Source organism: Canis lupus, chromosome 36 (genome assembly GCF_011100685.1).
Source record: "Canis lupus familiaris isolate Mischka breed German Shepherd chromosome 36, alternate assembly UU_Cfam_GSD_1.0, whole genome shotgun sequence".
NCBI lineage: Eukaryota > Metazoa > Chordata > Mammalia > Carnivora > Canidae > Canis > Canis lupus.
This window is the reverse complement of record NC_049257.1, coordinates 23,374,374-23,394,678: the sequence shown is the minus strand read 5'-3', so window position 1 is coordinate 23,394,678 and position 20,305 is coordinate 23,374,374. Positions and strand designations below refer to the sequence as shown.

The 20,305-nt window shown below is 37.5% G+C and overlaps 1 protein-coding gene and 1 long non-coding RNA gene across 24 annotated transcripts in view; one reads left to right on the top strand and one right to left on the bottom strand.

Annotated features, from left to right (window-relative positions):
- LOC102153647 overlaps positions 1–19,909 on the bottom strand; it is a 39,717-nt gene extending 19,808 nt beyond the window's left edge. For 6 of the 14 annotated variants that reach the window (XR_005384804.1, XR_005384805.1, XR_005384806.1 and 3 more), the window contains exons 1-6: positions 19,550–19,909; positions 11,927–13,661; positions 10,970–11,823; positions 10,195–10,309; positions 1,720–1,837; positions 200–291 (exon numbers count right to left, since the gene is read on the bottom strand). This is a non-coding gene — a long non-coding RNA (uncharacterized LOC102153647). The remainder of the gene's footprint in view (positions 1–199; positions 292–1,719; positions 1,838–10,194; positions 10,310–10,969; positions 11,824–11,926; positions 13,662–19,549) is intronic. The other 8 variants (XR_005384797.1, XR_005384800.1, XR_005384808.1 and 5 more) reach the window with 8 other exon arrangements.
- The window catches only part of ZNF385B (zinc finger protein 385B), a 386,057-nt gene that overhangs the window by 233,090 nt on the left and 132,662 nt on the right, over positions 1–20,305 (top strand). The window contains exon 1 of one of the 10 annotated variants that reach the window (XM_038584999.1): positions 19,828–20,021. The exons of the other annotated variants lie outside the window; for them this stretch is intronic. The gene's annotated coding sequence lies outside the window, so the exon portion shown is untranslated. Of the gene's footprint in view, positions 1–19,827; positions 20,022–20,305 lie in introns of those variants that run through there. 10 annotated transcript variants of the gene reach the window in all.

Sequence of the window (20,305 nt, the reverse complement as noted above, 5' to 3'; positions counted from 1 at the left end):
CTTTTTTTTTTTTCTTCTATCCACATATATTCACAAAACTTTTGGGAAACTTGGCTGGACTTCACCATGTCCTTCTCCAGTGGGAGTTTAATGTTGCTGTTGTGTAGGGAAGGTGGGAGGTGGAAACATTTTTCCTAAATGGAATGTGGGTCTTTCTGTGAGAGTAATATAATTCTGGGAACTTTGGGTAGGCACTCACCATGTGCTGGTTTCTGTGATGGAGGAAGAAAAATAAATAATATAGGATTGGTTCTTGACTTTAAGGATCTCACGATGTAGTAGGCAAGACTGCTGTGGAAACAAGTGGCATTATACAGAACAAGAAATGCAAAACAATTACTTTAATTTTGTAAAGCAGTTTAAATGGCTATGCTCTTCTATAGATCCACCAGAAGGGATTTCATTATTCTTTCAATATAAAGGTATATACCTCCTCAAAGATTTGAGAGATAAAATATTTGATCCAAAAAATATAGAAATGGATACATGATCAGCTCCCCAGACTTACATATTTAGATAAACATTTTCTCATTTGGAGTACCCACCTTAGGAAAGTAAGCAATACTCTCTTTTGATGAGAATATTATTAGATTTCCTCTGGTTGACTTGCTTTCAGAAGTAATTTAATACTGTCAAACTTGTCAGTGTCCAATTTACACTTTAGAGTTTTTCAGTTGAAGTGCTAAACCCCCCCCTTATTTAATTGCATATTAAAATGATATTTTAAAGAACTGTTGTATAGTTTTTGAATGGTATCTTTAGTTCCCAATATACTGGAGTTAGTTTGTTTTATTAGAATTCAAATTGGGTTTGTTATCCTACAACTCTTTTATTTGTAAACATTCACTAGTGATGATGGTTGGGCCATACAGCAAGGCAGACCCCTAAATCTAGTCTGAGCTAGAAGACTGACACAGATGAAGACTCAGCTCCCATTTAGAGTTGTTTTGACTTAGGTTTGCATTTAACATTTTTAGCATTATATAATGTAGAGTCTCCTTTAATAGAGGTATCTTGACAGACATAAAACTCAGGGAGAAAAATAGTTCCATATAAAACTATAAAGAGTATTTGTGTTTAAATTATTTGGGAAAAATATTAAGTAAGGAAATTTGAAGAGAGTTTCTCTAAGTTTTGTCCATTAATTTAGCTGTGACTGAGAAACTTTGGCAATTAGTTGAAATGAAACATTTGGCTGTTCTTTCTTTGATATGACAATATGTGATACAAGTTTATGAGGTATTCTCACTTTGTTTCTGTTAATTCTCATGGTCAAATACTTTCCATCTACATGAGTTTGGCACTAAATTTTATAAGGGAGTGAATATCTCAAGTTTTTGAATCAGAAAATCTGGGTGAATCTCAGCTTTGAAACTCAAACAGCCTAGTTTTGAGCAAGTCCCTTAGCCTTCCTGGAACTTCCGTTTCTAAACCCATACAGTGGGTATGTTTTGAACCAAAAATTTGAACCAAAAAGTGTACCAATAATTAGATCACTCAAGAGATTCTGTAGAAGATAGAGGTATAACAGCAAGGCCGTCTGTTGAAAAAGTCAAATACCATCTGTTACTCAAAAAGGTCTAAATACTTATTCATTCCTGCAGAAGTGTTCTGCTATCTGTTAAAATACACACACACACACACACACACACACACACACACACACACTGTTTATCAATACAATTATTAAAATGTTCATTTACTCATTTATTTTTCTACCTTTTGTCAAATAGGATGCTTTCCCTGTATATGGATTGAGCAATGATTCCTCACGTATTTTGGAACTCTTTACAATAAGTGTCCTCAAGAATCATTTTCTTCTTTACACTGCATATATCTAAAGCATTTAATATAAAAATCTATTACTTATAGCAAGCTGTCCCCCTAATTAATTAAAAAGAATGAGTACAAAATGCTTTTTTAAAAAAAAAAAATTTCCAGGTGTTATATGCAACTGATGAATCACTAAATTCTATCCCTGAAACTAATAGTTTTTTATAATACAATATATGTTAACTAAATTGAATTTAAGTTATAAATAAATAAAGTTTCTAAACCACAGGAATTTTAGTAAATTCTTCTGAAAAGGATGTGCATTTATTTTAATGCATTTTAATGTTTCAAAGTGCCAAACAAATAGGTCTTAGAAGATGTCAGAATTTGTTGTTATGTAGACAAAGCCTTAATTACAAGGAACTTATGGTAGTTATTATAACTTTATGTTTTTTTCAGAATCCAAATTTAAAACCATAATAATGTATATGATTCATGCTTTTGATTCATCATGTGCACAGTCCCACACACCCTCAGACATATAGATTTTATCTTTTAATAAACACATACTAGAATATTGTGGATTATGTATCTTGTAAATGGACTTAATTTTTGACATATTCAAACACATGTACTGATACATATATCAAGCAAAGGCCTTACCATGTTTGGGACACTTAAAACCAAAGTACATTTGAACTATTCCATGATGGGAATAAGGAAAATTCCATGGTGAGCTCCATAACCTAAGATCTACTAGCCTCATTCATAGGAAAACCCAATCCATATCCTGCCTAAGCTGGTATCTCTCACCATGGTGAAGAAGGATGCAGACTATACAGCACATGATCTAAAGCGCCAGAAAGACCCATGGCTGAAGAGGCAGCTGAGTAATTTCAGGCATATCAAGAAAACAAACTCATTTATATGGATTTTAGGTTTGGCTATGTTTTTAAGATATCTTCCTGAAAGCATGTCAAGATTTACTAATATTATTTTTGAGTTCTCAAAACTTTGTATTTATAGAATGTCTTTCATCCTAAAGAACCTAAGACAGAACCACTTTACTAACCATAAACTAGCTTGCAATAGGGTACACTGCAGTTACCATGGCAACTATGTTATAAATCTTTCTTTTCACTAAGTTGGAAGTTTGTCAAGATTCTTTCTTTGGACTGACATTTTCAATGCTTGAACTCTAGTGAAGATTATTTTTACTTTTTCATATTGTGAAAAGTTGAATTAATCTTTTCAAAGACTTTTGTGTGTATTGAATTTTTTGTATCAGAACACTTCAACTTAGATCATGAAGTTCAAACCAAGAAAGAAAAGGGCCTCTGAAGCAAAAATACTATTTTTTCCTTAACTGTAAGACATGAACATCACATATACTTCATATCTATCTCATGAAATATGCCAATGTTCCCAAACTACATTAAAGTGTAAAATAAAATGGTATTGGGATGTAGCTTCTATCCATAGGACTTCTGAATGACTGCCACAAAGATATCTATGCATCAGTTGTATGAGAAGCTCAGATGGAGTGACTGAGGAGAGATGGATGGGAAGAACCCAAAAGACTAATAGACGCTTAATTTCAAGGGTGAATTTACTGACTTTTGGGAGATAACTGTGAAGGGTACAGATAACTTTGCATTTGCAGTCATTGACATCATATTAAGCTATATGCATATTCAATCATAGGTGCTAAGGCAGTGAGTGCATCTTATTTGTAAAATACAGTCAAAGCAATACCTACATCTATATAGTAGATATTGGCCACTACTGAATTGTGGTAAAGTGTTACGATGCCTTTTAAGATGGTGCACTATAAATCCACAATAAAAATATAAGACTTGTGGTGTTAAAAACATAAGAAGCAAGAAAAGAACAAGAACCAAGGGAAATTGGGTCTTTCTAAAGAGATAGATTAGGTGCCTGGATGTGGGGTGCTGTCACAACAAGTAATTAAATAAGAACAGCTGTGGAGAAGGGAGTGGATAGAGGCTGGAAGAAAATTGAGGAGTATAATAGAAAAATCTTAGATCGCCTTGAACAAACTCTCAGAAATATGAACATTAAAGATGCTGCTGGTTGGGGCTTAGTAGGAAGTGAGAAGCATTTTCCTAAGAAACAGAAGAATGGGAAGCTTTGTGACACAGTGGCAAAACTCAATGGAATTTATCTTTTAGTTATGTGGAATACTGAACTTGGGAAAGATGAGCTGGGATATCTAGCTAAGGGGGTTTTCAAGTAAAGTGTTAAACATATGACCTGTTTCTTGCTACTTAGAGTCAAGTGCAAGAGGAGAGATATAAATTGAAGGAAGAACTGTTAAACAAAAAGGAAACGAATGAAAATTTGGGAAATTCTCAATCTATTCAGATGACAAAAAAACTAAGAGACCTCTGAAAGAAAAGAACTAGAAAGAAAAGGGAGAGAAGAAAAAAGCCAAGGGTGGCTGTATAACTTTTTGCTGAAACCTTTAAAAGATCAAATGATCAGTGTTCCATCATAAAAATGTAAAATTGTGCCTCATAGCTCTTCACAATTAAATTAGAGAGCTTCCAGGAATTTGTGTTGCCCTCACCTATCTCAACAGGAGCCAAAGACAAAAAAGGAATTATCTCAAGAAGATTTGTGGATATGGCTCTAATGCAGAGCACTGTTGTATTATCCATAAAAGACACAAAAATTTGGGGATGCCTGGGTGGCTCAGTTGGTTAAGCATCTGACTTTGGCTCAGGTTATGATCTCAGGGTCCTGGGATCGAGCCACGTGTCAGGACCCGCATGGCCTATACACAGCTCTGCTTTGACTCTGAACTCAGTGGGGAGTCTGCTTCTCTCCCTCTGACTCTTTCTCTTCCTCTGCCCCTCCTCCTGTTCATGCTCACCCTCTTTCTCTCAAATAAGTAAATAAAATCTTTAAAAAAAAAAAAGACAAAAATTTTAAGAAAATTATATCAACAGAAACACTACCAATTAGGACTGAAAGGAACAAAAAGAGTACAAGGTGAAAGGAGGCTCATGGACCCCAAAATTCTATTTATAGGAAGCAGGCTAATATAACTGGATGGCTGCAAACATGTTACTATTGTATAAAAGGAAGGATGACTCAGGGAGTAGAACCAGAGGTCCAGAGAGCAGAACTGAGATCCCCTGGATCAAAGTCCAGCCTGTTCAACACCCTAATTTCAGCCTTATCAGACCCTAAGCAGAGAGCCTAGTAAAGCCCACTCAGACTTCTGACCTACAGAATGATGTAATATTAAATGGATGCTGTTCTAAGCCAGTAAGTTTATTTGGTAATTTGTTATGCAGCAATAGAAATTTAATACAGATATTAATAACTTGAATCACTAAGAGATTTAAAGAATTTGGTTTATGCAAATTAAAAGAGAATAAAGTGGTTCCATGAGGTCTTTATAATAAATTCACTTCTAAACTATAAATCTTTGCTCTGAAAACAGTTGTTCAAATGTTTTATGTTCTGTATAGTTTCTATTAAGTCACAAATGCATGTATTTCTGATCCTAGGAACTCACTGGTTATTTTCTACTTCAAACTCATCAATGTGCCCTTAGAGAAGTAGATTTTAATCCTCTCCTTCACAGCCTTAGTTGTACACTATGGAATCTCTTACCTTTCTTGCGTACACATTGACACCATTCCTTGAATTGTTTACTCTGTATAGAAACTTCACATATCAACCTGAACCTTAAGTATCACTTCAGAGTAAAAATCCAGGTGGGAAATTTTTGTTTTCATCACACAAGACCATAACCAAGTCTCCAAATGAAGGTAAATTGTATGGCCTATGTTGGAAGAATGGCCAGATCACCCTTCCGGAACATACCAACTTGAATCCTTTTGTTTTCCATATAGCAGCAATAGAAGGTATAGAGAGGTAGGAGAGGGAGCTGCCTGGTATACTAAGAATTTGCTATACTACTGAAGAAAAATAAAAAGTAGGCCATGGTGGGAAGACGAAAATTCTATTTCTTAGGAGAAATTTATGTTCCATATTTTTTTTAATTTTGAGTTCTCACTTTAAGGGATGATGCCTTGGTCAGGGGTCAACTGCAGGGAATAAATTCATATTAGCTAATTCAATAAGAAAGGGGTCTATTAGAGCATATTGAAAGACTTCCAGAATATTTGGGATAGCTGAGAAATCAAATTACCTTTAGCTTGACTTTCCGAATATGACTCTAAGCCCTACCACAGAATGTGGCTTTGACAAGGAGCTGCTGTTACAGCCACAATTGAGAAGCATCACCAACTTGCCCCTCTGTGATCACGTGTAGCATCACAACCAGATGCCTTAAGCCCTGGGTCTCTTTGCATGTGACCTAATTTAGCATTCATAATTGGTGGAACCAAAATCATATCTAGAACCCTAGCCACAAGAGCATACAGGAAATGTAGTTATTAAGATTTTGGGGGGAAGAAATAAGAGGAGAAGGTTGGTATTGCTGTTGAACAACCACAGAATCCCCCTTGAGGCCCTAAGATTTAAATTAAGAAGGCCAAAGAAAGCCATTTCACATAGGAAGCCAAATTCTCTATTTTGGAGGCAGTGATGAAAAGATAAGATACTTAAAGGATCATTTTTCCTCTGAATCCTCCTACACTCAAGTTTTAGTGAAATATATTTTTTTTCGGTTTTAGTAACATGTTTTAAATCATAGTTTTCATTTTTGACAGTGTGAGGTCTCAATGATTAATATTAAATGAAGAAAAAAATTGTGTTATTATTTCTCACTGACGTTCATTTTATACTTAATGAAATATACTTTATCACATTGAGATCTGCAAAGTCTGCTAGTCATGTCTTACTTATAACAAGAGTTCACCTATGTCACCTGAGAGAGTGGCTTCGTTTCATGGTTTGTATAAGATACTGCTGTCCTGAAATGAGAATCCTACTTAACACAAGCTTTTTTTTTTTTCTTTTGGCATTATGTCTCCCCATTATCTGAACTAGCTTCAAAAATACTATTGTCAAAAATAACACCAGCTCACAATGGGCTTACAGCAGTGATGGTGGTTTTAGTAACTGAGTCAACCTTAGGCCAAGTGCCATAGCTGGCTCGAGTCATATGTCAGCATATTATTTTCTGTGACTTATGCTTAGAACATTAGATATAGGCAGACACAAAGAAGACTAGAAACCAGCAGTGGTGAATAATCTCTTCCCTGCTGTAACATACGCAAAAAAAGTAGGTACTCTATAGTGTATGTGGGTGAGTTAACGATGACTTAATGAGCACAGCTGCCATTTGAGAGCACTGGACCCTTTACAACAGCTTTGAGTACTGCTCACAAATGAAACCTGATGGAATTAACCACTGCTTATTCTAATATTTATTTAGTTTATTTGTGTGACTGCCAAATTAAGCTGAAATTAGAGCTGCCTAATAACAATAACAAATTAATTCCAACAAACTACTAACCTGTATTAGTAGGCTAAGGGCTCAAAGGAAAGCAAGAAAAAGCAAGTTACTGGAACAGCAGGGTGGAATGTTTTTCATTTATGCTCTATTCTGGTAACTGATCTTATTTTCTTTTGGTCTTTTCTTTTTGCCTGCTTTTCCTTTTCAAAGTTGGAAGAAATCTGTCTGGTTGTTTTGCTCCCACTCTTCTCTTTGCCATCATTACTTATGGTCCTGGAAGTAGACATTGTAGTTTGGAGAAGGGAACTGCTAGGCATGCACATTTTTATCTTCATGGAAGCAGGAAGGTTACAAAGGAAGATAGGTGTAACTAAGGTGACCATTTATCCCCGTTTGCTTGGGACGGTCCCAAGCTATGCCTATTAATAGCCTCCCCTTTCATTCTCAAAACTGTCCTCGTTTTTAGATACCAAATTACGTGGTCACCCTAGTAATACCTAAGATGGGCTAACAGATGCTATAGAAAAATGTAGGAACTCTTTAAAAATATATTCATGGTAGTTGAAATTTAGAGAGAACCAGTTAAACTTAATGTCTTGTTAAAAATAGCAAGAACAGAATTGCCTTTTCTGACACTGGGGTGTCTGTGCACTCTCCAGACTATGTTACCTTTGGGAGTGTTTTCAAATATTTTTAGCGATTGTTCTTGTTTATATGCATGAAAACTGAACCACCCAGATTCTTGTAGAATTATCATCAATGTTAAGAGGATATTTTCCATTTGATAATCTAAAAAAAAAAAAAGGATTCCTAATAAAAATTCTTATGGAATTATAGTTCAGAAATATATGTGGATATTTAATAAAATGTATTCATGATGGATTTGTAAAAAAGAAATTTCAAGGATACTATTGTTGCTGGTAGCTTTGGGTAAAGAAAAAATATTTAAATAAAAAATATTTGAAATGTTCAGCAAACAGAATAAAATTAATAGAATGGTGTCTTTTTCAGGTACGTTAACATTCTCTTTTATGTATAATTTCTGAAGGCAATTTTGTTATATTTCAGTGTTTATTATAGTTTAGTATATGTGCTGCCGAAGCGAGCACTTTATTATAGTTTAAAGAAAATGTTTCTTGCCTCAAACCAGGTTTTCATTCCCACTGATAGCAAGTAATTCATTTTTATCATAATTGAAAGCAATACTAATATTTTAGAGAAGTTTAATTGAATCCCAGACAAGTTATTTCCTTTGTCTTCCCTTCTAACAGTAACTTTTTATGGTGTGTTGAATAAATAAAGCTCACTGCAAAGACCTAGGTTTCAGAATCCCCAACTAGACTGGAATAGACAGTTTTCCCATATGAAAATTCTCAGTGTTCACTTATAATATGCTTAATATAAAGTTGTAGGGATTTTGGGGAAGCCATTAGAGCCTGCTATCAATTAAAAAAGACACTGAGGAGTAAAATATCTAATGATTTGGGTTGCCAGAAACCTTCCATAAGCACTTTAGACATACAACTTGCAATTAGAGCTAACGCATTTTCAGTTTAATATTTTGTTACTTTGTTAATAATTAACATAATGCAACAAGTCCATCTGGACCATGAAATAATAGATTGTAATTCCAAAAGACTTTTTATGGTACACTTTTTTTTTCTGTAAAAAACATTGTCCAAAGACCTTATGGTGTACTTTTGTTCTGTACTTTTTTCCCCAATTACTAAATATTAGCACTTTTACGGGGTGAAATTTACTGTGGGCTTGCTTCTGCTACTGTAAAGATAACATGGGGTTAATCACAATGTCATGCTTTCATTCTCAGTTTTTTAATGAGGTGAACTTATTGCCGAAGGAGAGCATTCTATGAAAAGAGTAGAGTCCATGTTATGATTTTAACAACTGAATTTGTGTTTTAGCCATCCAGCTTACTGAGACGATCAAATTACAGTGGTCAATGCTACACCTATGAGTTAATAAAAATGGAAGTTATTTAAAGAAACAGGTCCCTCCTCCCCAAATAGACATTATGTTTGCCTGTGTGAATAGAGGCATAATATAAATGGCATATATATAAGTTTCAGTGGTTTAATTTTGGGAATGATATTGTCCCTGCCCACTATGTAATCGCAAGGCACCTAATCACACTGCTGCTAACACCACTACATTTTCTCATTATGGACTGTTGGGCAGGCTTTGGGTCCTGTTTTTCACTAAGGAAAAAGAGAATAAGCTGATATTCAGAGTCACTGGAGCAGAAGGGACCTAAGGGCCCACATGACCTTATAGAGTGGACCCTGGAGAGAGACCGGAGATTTAGCCTAGAGCTCTAACACTTGGTAAATCACTCAAAGGCTCTGCCTCTGCCTCAATCTACCTATTAATGACAACAACACACATATTCCGTGATAAACCAATTTATGAGGACACGAGAGAGGTAGTAGACAATATTTCTCTTGTGAACTTCCAAGGAGAACCCATCCTTGGAGTGTAAGTAGGCAGAGCAAAGTATAAGCCAAAGAATAAAAGAAAAGGGCCAGTTGCTTTACTTTTCACCCTAAAGCCCCACCGGGTGCTGAGGCACCATCTGAGTAGAACAGTCTTGAGATGCTTCTGCAATTAGCCCTTTGCAGGGATGATTATTATGTCAAGTCTTTTAAGAAAGTATATAGGCAAAGCCTGCCTCCCACTGGGTTCTGAGTCTGCTTGGGAGTCATATCCCCAAAGCACATGTAAAATTCTTAGAAGAGAGACAAACAGGGAATTTAAAAGAGAGGAATAAAGCTACTATTTATTATACACTACCACATTCTGGATGGTATAATAAGGATGATAATAATAATAATAATAATAATAATGATAATAAGCAGTCACAGGTAAAACGGGTACAGGTAGTCTCAGATGCCGGGCTTTGGGCTGAGACCTCATGCATACATTGTCTCACACAATCCTGTGAAGTAAGTTTCAACATAATCCCTATCTTACAATGAGAAATCTGAGACAAAAACAGGTTCACTCACTTGCGCAAGGTCTACTGAGGTTGTAGAAAATGAGTTTGCACCCCAGGAGGCTGACTCCAGGATCTGCTCCCTCTCTCACTCAATTCTGACCACCCTGTCCAATGGACATCATCTGCTGATGGAGATAATAGTGTCAGGGGGAGGTTAGGGGACCGCTGTAGGGTTAGACACAGATTCTACACAGCAGCAAGGATGTTAACCCTGCCCTATCTAAATATATACTTTCTTCTATACTATGCTAAGTTTTCTCCCTTTGTAACTTTTGTCCTTGTGGTGACAGTTTAATGAATGTTGAATTAAATATCTAATTATAATTAGGTCTACCTAACAAAAGGAAAATCAGCAGATCAACACTAGGTCTCACGCTACCAATAAGTATTCGCATCACAGTAACATCCTTTTTTTTTTTTTTTTATTTTCAAATTGGCCAGTTGCATAGCTTTCCATCAGCATCAGTTCTTGTTACCAAAGTGGGCCAGTTTCACAGATTTAAACCTGCTTGTATTCTAGAAACAAATGGTGTCTTCATAACATTCTTCCTTTTTTATTCATGGAGCTAGTATGGTAAAGTAAAGCTTGGTTAATCATCTCTAAATTCTCAGACCCCAGAGTAAAATGTATCAGGTCCAATGTCGATAGATATATATAAATAGGAAATAGTTATATAGTCTGAGCTTTGACTGGAGTGGGAGAGAACTGCCTGTTTTCTTCCCCCTCTCGGGGGGATGGGAGGCAGGTAATTGCTGTGAATTAAAGAAATGCCAATACAACTTACCAGTTTGCCCACTTCAGAAATAAATAGATGGTCTCCCTTTCCCTGACCTCCTTTTGTTTTCTTCTTCACTGCTCTCCTTTCCCTACAGAATGTATGTGTCTGGGCAGCTCTATCTGGTTTGAATTTGATAGGAGAATGGACAGGAAGCTGGATCCTTCAGAGCAGAAATCAGGCCACTTAGTTAGATCAGAGTTAAGCCCCCTCTTTGTTTTATGTATGCCCATTGAGCAACTAGAGGGTAATGATGATTTTATTCCCTGCTGGCATGAAGTCTGAGAGGCGAACTGACAAGTAAAAAGAAAATTCAAAATTAAAATCGGCATACCTTTCTTAATTTTTCCCAAAATGCTTGAGTATGATTATTATTTAATGCTCCTTTATCCCTGTACGAGTCAATGTATGGAATTGTTCCAGATAATAGAAATCTGCCTAGAAACTAAGACCAATATATGAAAAATATCAGAGAGGCTGGAGGTATTGGGTTGGATGGGAACAGGCTTCTAAAAGCCTAAGGTACAGACTAATGCAGAGCTCTTTCTACAGTGCAGAGTTTTTCAAGAATTCCTGTCATTTTGTGAAATTTTCCTTCCATGTACAGCCTTCATGCTCAGCCCTACTGTATCGTCACATTTTGCTCTTCAGATTCACCACCATGGATGGTGAGTCAGGAACATCATCCATGTATACAAAGGACAATGCCTTGTAACATTTCAAGATGGAAAAGATTTTCAGTCACTAGGCAGGCTGACCTCAGGGCTGCCAAGCAAATTATGCCAGCCCAGGATGTCTGCTCAGAGAATCATTGTGGTGTGGCAGGTGATGAATGAGTGGCTTTCATGGCCTCAGGCAACTTCCTGACAGAGAGAGAGAGAGAGAGAGAGAGAGAGACTAAGTTGGAAGATGATTTTAGCAACTACGGTAGGTAAGTCTGATGGAACTCAAAGAACCACCCCCTACCTCTCTGTTTGCATGAGGAATGATGGCAGGACTCGGTCTTGACTTGTGGATGTTCAATATAAAGATGAGAAAAACCTGTCTTTCTCATTCATTCCTCCTCCTTGAAATGAAAATCTGCCCCAGCAGAAGAGGATTTCTTTATATTGCGAGTTTTGCTGATCCAGAGAAAAGAGCCTGCAAAATGCTCACCTTACCAGTGGAGGTTAGGAACTGCCATTGACAAAATGGCACTCAGTGTTTCACCCCGACTCGGTGTGTCAAGTCTTTTTATAGTCAAGTACCATCAACTCCTAAAGGAATCTGAAAGACCACTTTATCTTTTGAGAAAAACTAAACATAGTGCAAGTTTGTTTTACTTCATAGATTTAGAAATGGAATTTATTATTAGAAGAAACTGAAAGTTGAATATTCATTAGCATCCTAGATCCTCTTTTGAGTAGAAGACTTGAAAGAAGCCTGGGTTTGGAGGGAATTTGTTTTATCTTTTCTTTTTCTGTGCTCCTGAGGCTGCTGTTAAGTTCTGCCATCTGTAGGACCTGTGCATTTTAAACCTCTTTTACTTATAAGCTTCAGCTCTTTCAGGCAAATTGTTTTTGCTTATGTTATCTAAACGGCAGAAATTGGCCTCCATCTCACATAGTCTCTGCATTATTAAAATACAGCTTGTTGTGCAGAGTTTTAATGGACTCTTTAAGGCCTTTACATATTAATGTTATATACTAAGAACTATTAAAGCATTCCAAATAAAACATATTTACCAGTTAAATGTTCTGTTTTATTTGTGAATGAATGAATGAAAAGGATGAGCTAGTTATCTTCATGGTCATTTAGGGAAAAAAAAAAAAGTAACCTAATGCAAATTTACTCCCCTCATGTCTGGCAACCTAATTCCAAGGGAGACTAGAATTTATTACTCTCTCTCTTTTTTTTTTTATTCATATCTTTAAACAGCAAAAACAAACAAAACCAATTTCAACCTACTAGTGATTATTGTTGTATCAAATACATACAGTAAATTCTTCATCCAAGACGGGTTTCTTTTTCCTTCTGTCAACAAGAAGAATGTGGTAGCACTTAGTTTGTCTTTAGCTAGTATCTACTTATGGATTTTGAAATTTTTGAATGTATGATTTTGAAATTAACTAGATGTTAATTGGTGAAGTCAATCCGGTAGAAGGAGCAAATAGTAGGGAAGAAGGTGAGAATAAAATCAAATAACACATCATTTTAAAATTATCTACCTGTTTTCTCTCAATCAGAAAAGAAAATGTTCCCATCAAATAGTCACTTAAATATTCTATATCAAAACTTTGTTCAATCAAGTTAGCAAGCCACAAATTTAGGCCCTGGGCTCTCTTTTCAAACAGATGAAGTAGCATCTGGGAAAATATTTAAGAGCCCTAGTTTATTGTTTTTTGGGGGTGTTCTTGTTTATTTTTTTATTGGAGTTCAATTTGCCAACATATCATATAACACCCAGTGCTCATCCCGTCAAGTGCCTCCTCAGTGCCCATCACCCAGTCACCCCATCCCCCAGCCCACCTCCCCTTCTATTACCCTTTGTTTGTTTCCCAGAGAAGAGCCCTAGTTTAAAGTCAGGCCAGGGGATCCCTGGGTGGCTCAGTGGTTTAGCACCTGCCTTTGGCTCAGGGCGCGATCCTGGAGTCCCGGGATCGAGTCCCACGTCGGGCTCCTGGCCTGGAGCCTGCTTCTCCTTCTCTCTCTCTCTCTCTCTCTATCATGAACAAATAAATAAATAAATCTTTAAAAAAAAATAAAGTCAGGCCATATCTATGGCTTCTGTTCCCCATCCTGACACTCATTCGATGGGTAGCCTTGGGTAAGTCACTTAACTTTTCTCTGGACCTTGTTCCCTTATTGGTATTAATAGAGGCTTGGAGTAGATTCATTCAACAGATAATTACTTAGCTCCTGGTAAATACCATGTTTCAGTGAGACATAAAAAAAATAATAATAAAAAGCAGCCCTTATCTTTAAGGAGCTGAGAGCTCAATAGAAGATAGACTTACAAAAACTAATGCAGGCAGTAAAGCAGTTTGATACTATTACACAAATTTGTATAAGGTATACAGTGATACCTTATATATTTAGGGGAACACCAAAAGAGGAGTGGTCAACCTTGTTTGGGTTTAGGTGAGGGAAAGAAGATTGACAAAGACTTTAGAAAGAAGATGTTTGAATATTGTTCTCTAGATGAACAGTGGATGGAAGTATAAGAACACAGGCCTGTGGGAAGAAGTCAGTATAAAGCCTCAGGATCTAACAGATGTCCTGTATGGATGGGATATAAGCATGAAGAGATGAAATATGCAAAGAATGGCTGGGACAAATGGAAAAGGCTTTATATGATGTAAAGTTTCTGAATTTTTTGAGAACCCATGACGCAAGTAGTTCCAGGGAGAACTTAGGAACTATCCAAATATGTGCTCTTAAAAGATCACTCTAGAAAGTTATGACAAAGGTTTGAAGAGGGCACAGATTAGAGACGAGGAAGGCAGTCAGGAAGCCATATAGGGGCACACAGGAGAGATGACAAAGGTGACAGCAGTAGCTATGGGGTGGAAGGGCAAGAACTGTAAGACATGAGGAAGTGATTCCTCTAAAAACACTGAATGCGTGAGGGGTAAGGAAGGAGGTGGAAGGTCTCTAAACCCCGTTTCAGCTTTTGTCTTCCATGAGTCAGTTATTCCAAGACAGCTAGATCAAAACCTCTCAAAGGAAAGATTTTCATACATTTAATGAAAAAAATATTTTTAGAGTTTTAAAAAAGCTCTAAAATGCCTTATTGTTCTGAGTTCTTGCTTTTAGACTATTGGAATATTGTATTTTTAAAGGGAACTCTATATAGTTAGTGCACAGTAAGTCGGGTGTTATTGATTCTTTGTTCAGAGGACATACCACAGACAAGTAAATAGATACTGTAAAGTCACCCTGAATCATGTGGCATGCTGTGAAGAAGCAAAAACAATCCAGTTGTGCTTACATTCAGAAATTCTATGAGGTAGCTTAATATAAATACCCAGGAGACTCCGAGAGCCAAAAGTAAGAACAGAGCCTATAAGCAATATCCACAGCTAACCTGGAGTCAGAACTCTTGCTTAAAATTCTTCTTATCCATCCCCACGCACCTTTTGACGCTGGGTGTACGTGTCACTTATTCTACCATGCATACCCTTCTTTACATCATTCCAGTACTTTCTACAAATTTCTTAAAAGTGTCTCTCTTTGATCCCATCCTATCCACTCCAGCCCAGAACATACCAATACGGTGGCTCTTCCAAAGGCCATCATGTCTTCCTAATTGCCAGCTCCACTGGACATTTCTCACCCCTCATCTGATTTGACCTTTATGCCGTGTTTATGAAACTCTCCCTGTGACATCATGATCACTCTTGTTTTTCCCTCACTCCTGTCCACTCGACCACTGTCAGGCCTGTGGTCTCTTCCTTCCACTTTGTACTCTTCCTAGGTCATTTCATCCACACATATGGCTTCTATATGTAGATGGTGTTCATTCTCTGGCCTGAGTCATGGCATATGTCCCAGAAATGAAAATTTAACTTCCTGTTGGACATCTTCACCTGGTTGTCCCTCAGGTAACTCAAATTCAACACATCTAAAACTGAATTCCTTCTCTCCTCAAATATTTGCCTGTTGTGATTACAGTCTCTTACCTTCTCATGATTAGACCCCTATATTCCTCTGTAGGTATAAGCAACTTCTCATAATTCCCTTTTATACATACCTCCCATTCGAAGTGTGCTAAACTACCTTTATTCCCCCAGATGTGTTATACTCCTTATAAACTCTGAGTCTTTGCACATGCTTAGCAGGCCTTCTTGATACACATATAAAAACACATATAATCATTTGCTTCATCTGGCTGCACTTTACAGAACTTTCAAGCCACTATTAAGGATTTACTTTCTCCAGAAAACTTTTCTGACCCAGGCCTCTATGGTTAGATGCCCATCTTTTGTGATTTTATGGTAGCTTGTATTTTATTGCAGTAGTTATCTCTAAAGTATGGGAGAGGGTTAGAAGGGTGATTTCTACCCCCGGGGAACATTTGACAAGTGATATTTGACATTTGAAAGTGTCTAGAGACACTTTCAGTTATAACAAAGGGTTGAGGTGTTACTGACATCCAGTAAGGAGAGGCCAGGGTACTGCTAAATATCCTACGATGCACAGATTTCCACACAAAGATCACCTAGTACAAAATGTCATTAGTGCTGAACTTGAAAAACCCTGTTCTGATCTAATTGTATATTTTTCTGTTTCTTCCACTGAACTATAAGCTTTTGGAGAACAGGGACTGTGTGTCTTACTCAACATTGTATACACAGGAAGTAACAGGTTGTTCAACATGTAGTAGGTGCTCAGTACATATGAATGCATAAGTAGGTGGATAGATTGATGCAGTGGTTTGATTGGTTTCCCTTCCTAGCCCAGAGAGAAAATCTATAGTTACCTGTGGGCTGAGGACAAGAAGTTTGAAGTTTCACTCCTGAAGTTGCCTTGATGCCTCTTGTACTGTTTGAGGTACCGATTAGAATTTCCCATGGAGGGAAATGGGAAGACTCAAACTATGGATGCATGTTTCTATTTTGTTGCATATTTAAATATATGTCATTTTACTTATTTAAATATTGTCTTCTATTACTTGTTGAGTGAAGTAAAATAATATATGCATTTATACCCATTGCTAATAATCAACATAGGTCCTGATACTTACAATAAACAAGACATTTTAGCATGCTATGATGGGAAAACATAGTTTGGTTTATGTTTTAAGATTTTATTTATTTATTAATGAGAGACACACAGAGAGAGAGGCAGAGACACAGGCAGAGGGAGAAGCAGGCTCCCTGCAGGGAGCCCTATGCGGGACTCGATTCCAGGACCCCAGGATCACCTGAGCTAAAGGCAGATGCTCAACCACTGAGCCACTCAGGTGCCCCAGTTCAAATTCTGGTTTAGTTTTAATATTGAGTTTTGTAATCCTAAAAACCTATGCATGAGTTTTAGTGTCATTGATCTTTCGTTTTTTCAAATTTGTTTTGTTTTGATGATGACATGAACTAAAGCATATAAAGTACTTGGTACCCAGTGTTCTCAGTAAATCTTTACTTCTCTGCCTCTTCTCCAAACTACCTATATTAAGAATTGCATTTGACTCGGAAAAAGAGCCCTGATAATAATGGCTTAAACAGTTTATTTTTTCCTACACAAAATAAGGCTGGAGGTCTGCAATCCTGATGCCTCCACAGAGTCATTAAGGAATCCAGGTTCTTTTGGGCTCAATACTGTATCAATGCTGAAATATGGCCCTGATATTCAAAATGCCACTAGAGCACCAATCACCACTTGTGTGTGCCAAGCAGCAGATTTGGGGACAGAATGAAGATGGTGATGATTCCTCTCTTTTAAGGAGCCTTCCAAAATGCATTCTGATATAGTGAGTGTGCTTATATGTAAATTCTTTAAGACCTAACATCTTGACTATAAAGAATAGAAATGTAGCACTTAAGAATTCATTTTACCACTCTATACTTAACATTATTTTACTGCTTCAATGTCATGTGCCTATGTGTATGAATGTATCCCCAAATAAATTTACTATATTTTAATACAGGCTTACAGAAATGGAGCTTATCTCAGTAGCAAGAAGCACACCCAGTATTTTCCAACAGACAGAACCAGGAATCCGTAGAAATCAGTGTTAACATCACCAGTAATAAGTCATATTGTTATCCCTTGGTATGAAGTGATGAAAAGGGCACTCTACCTCTGTGATATTCTTCAAAAAGAAGAAAAAGAAAAAACCAAACTTCCAATTCAATTATGAAAAAAAAAAAGATTAGACAACCCCAAATTGAGGGACATTCACAAACCACCTCCTCAAACTTGTCCAGGCCACAATAAGAGGAATAACTGAGAATCTGTCACAGACTAGGGATAACTAAGGAAACTTGAGGTGTAACTGTAATGTGGTAGGCTAGGACTGGATCCCGCCTGGACAGAGAAAGGACCTTAGTTTAAAAAAAATAAATAAACAAACTAGTGAAATCTGAATATATTCTGGACTTAGCTAATAGAAATGTACCGATATTGGCTTCTTCCTTTTCATAAATGTATCACAGTAATAATATAAGATGTTGACACTAGAGGAAACTGAGTGAGGGGTATATGGGAACTCTCTGTATCATCTTTGTAATTTTTCTATGAACTTAAAATTATTGCCAAAGTTTATTTTTAAAAACATGAATCACTGATGCACACTGAAAGCCTGTTGTGTTCGTTTGTGTAGGATATTCATTACCTACAGTAGGTGCATTTGAGTGTGATCTCCAGGCGTGTGGGGACTTTGTCCAGGTTGTTCCCTGTTGTTTCCTCAGAACCTAAAGGAGTACCTGACATAGACCAGGCTCAGTAAATGTCTGTTGAATGTGAGTGAATGCATTTATTACGGTTCTTTCTGAGAACAAATTCATATGTTAACATAGGGATGACGTTAGGGAAGAAAATGTATACCAGAAAGACCTCTGCTGTTTCTGAGTTATTGTGAGTTTTCAGTATATTATTTTATAAATAATTACAGCACTCTGGCTAGCCCTCCACTTCATAGTCCAGGAGAATCAACATACTTGTTCTTTATAATTTTTATTTTTTTAAAAGATTTTATTTATTCATTCATTCATTCATTCATTCAAGACACACAGAGAGAGGCAGAGACACAGGCAGAGGGAAAAACAGGCTCCTTGCGGGACTTGATCCTAGGAATCTGGGATCATGACCTGAGCCGAAGGCAGACGCTCACCCGCTGAGCCACCCAGGCGCCCCTTTATAATTTTTTCTAGTGGATCATTTTTTTGAGGGGTAGGTCCTGGAGGAGTAGGTAATAATCAAGCACTTTATTAGAAAAATAGGGGCTTGGGACACCCGGGTGGCTCAGCGGGTGAGCGCCTGCCTTCAGCCCAGGGCATGACCCTGAAGACCCTGGATCGAGTCCCACGTCAGGCTCTCTGCATGGAGCCTGTTTCTCCCTCTGCCTGTGTCTCTGCCTCTCTCTCTCCTCTCTGTGTCTCTCATGAATCAATAAATAAAATCCTAAAAAAAAAAAAAAAAAAGAAGACGAAGAAATATAGGGGCTTGTAGCACTGCTTCTAATTAAAGGAAACTGGAGACTCTTTATAATCAATCCTATCAGATTAACTCGTGAGGGATCAGAAAGCTGCATGATACTGATTTTCTATAAATTAATGATTTTCTATTCGTATAAAAGAGACCTAATGGGGGAGACACTTGATTAAAATCCCAGCCCTACCTGTAAGCACCTGCCTGTGACTGTAAGAAAGTTCTTTAACCTCCTAAACCTCGATTCCCCAGTAAGACTGGGACAGTAATGCCTCATGTATGTACAGTCGTCTGTCAGTGACCGTGTAGAATAGATTTACTGTAACAAGAGCTCAAGAATGCAGTGGCTTAAAAAAAAAAAAAAAGAAAAGAAAAGAAAGAAAAAAAGAAAAAAAGAAAAAAAAAAAAAAAAAAAAGAATGCAGTGGCGTTCCCAAGACACAAAAGCTTGCTTCAGTCTCACCTAACAATCCAGAAATGGTTTAACAGCTCCTGGGCAGGCGGGGCTCCTCTGTCTTGCTGCTTAGCCACCTCTGGTCTGCGTGTGTTTTCATTTTTTTTTTGTTTGTTTGCTTTTGTTTTTTTTGGCTTTGCACGCCCAACTCACCACCACTTCCACACTCCAGGCCACCAGAGGGAAGGAAAGCTACCGGAAGCACACCTTTCCTTCTAAGGAATGACCCGGAAGTTATCACTTCCACTCACACCTCATTGGCCAGAACTTAGTCACGTGGTCCCGCCTATAGCTGCAAGGGAAGTCGGGAAATGCTCTCCCTATCTGGGAAGCTTCTGCTAAACTGATAACTCCTGGTATCCTGGAGATTGGCAGGAAAACTAGCAGAGGCTGCCATAAGCCCCGGGAATAGTGCCTCCCATGGAATAAATGTTCCTCTAGAACCAAATCATCTGGAAGGTGATTAGTGTAAAAGGAGAGGGTGAGTAGAAACATGCTATCAACTCTGCTTTGCATTACTCAGATTTTAGGACAGGTCTTCCTGGGATGCTCAGGTTTTTTTTGTTTTTTTTTGCTTTTTTTTTTTTAAGATTTAATTTATTTATTCATGAGACACACAGAGAGAGGCAGGGACACAGGCAGAGGGAGAAGCAGGCTCCCTGCGGGGAGCCCGACGTGGAACTTGACCCCAGGGTCTCCAAGGTCATGCCCTGGGCCAAGGCAGATGCTCAACCCCTGAGCCACCCAGGGCTGCCCAGAAGCTCA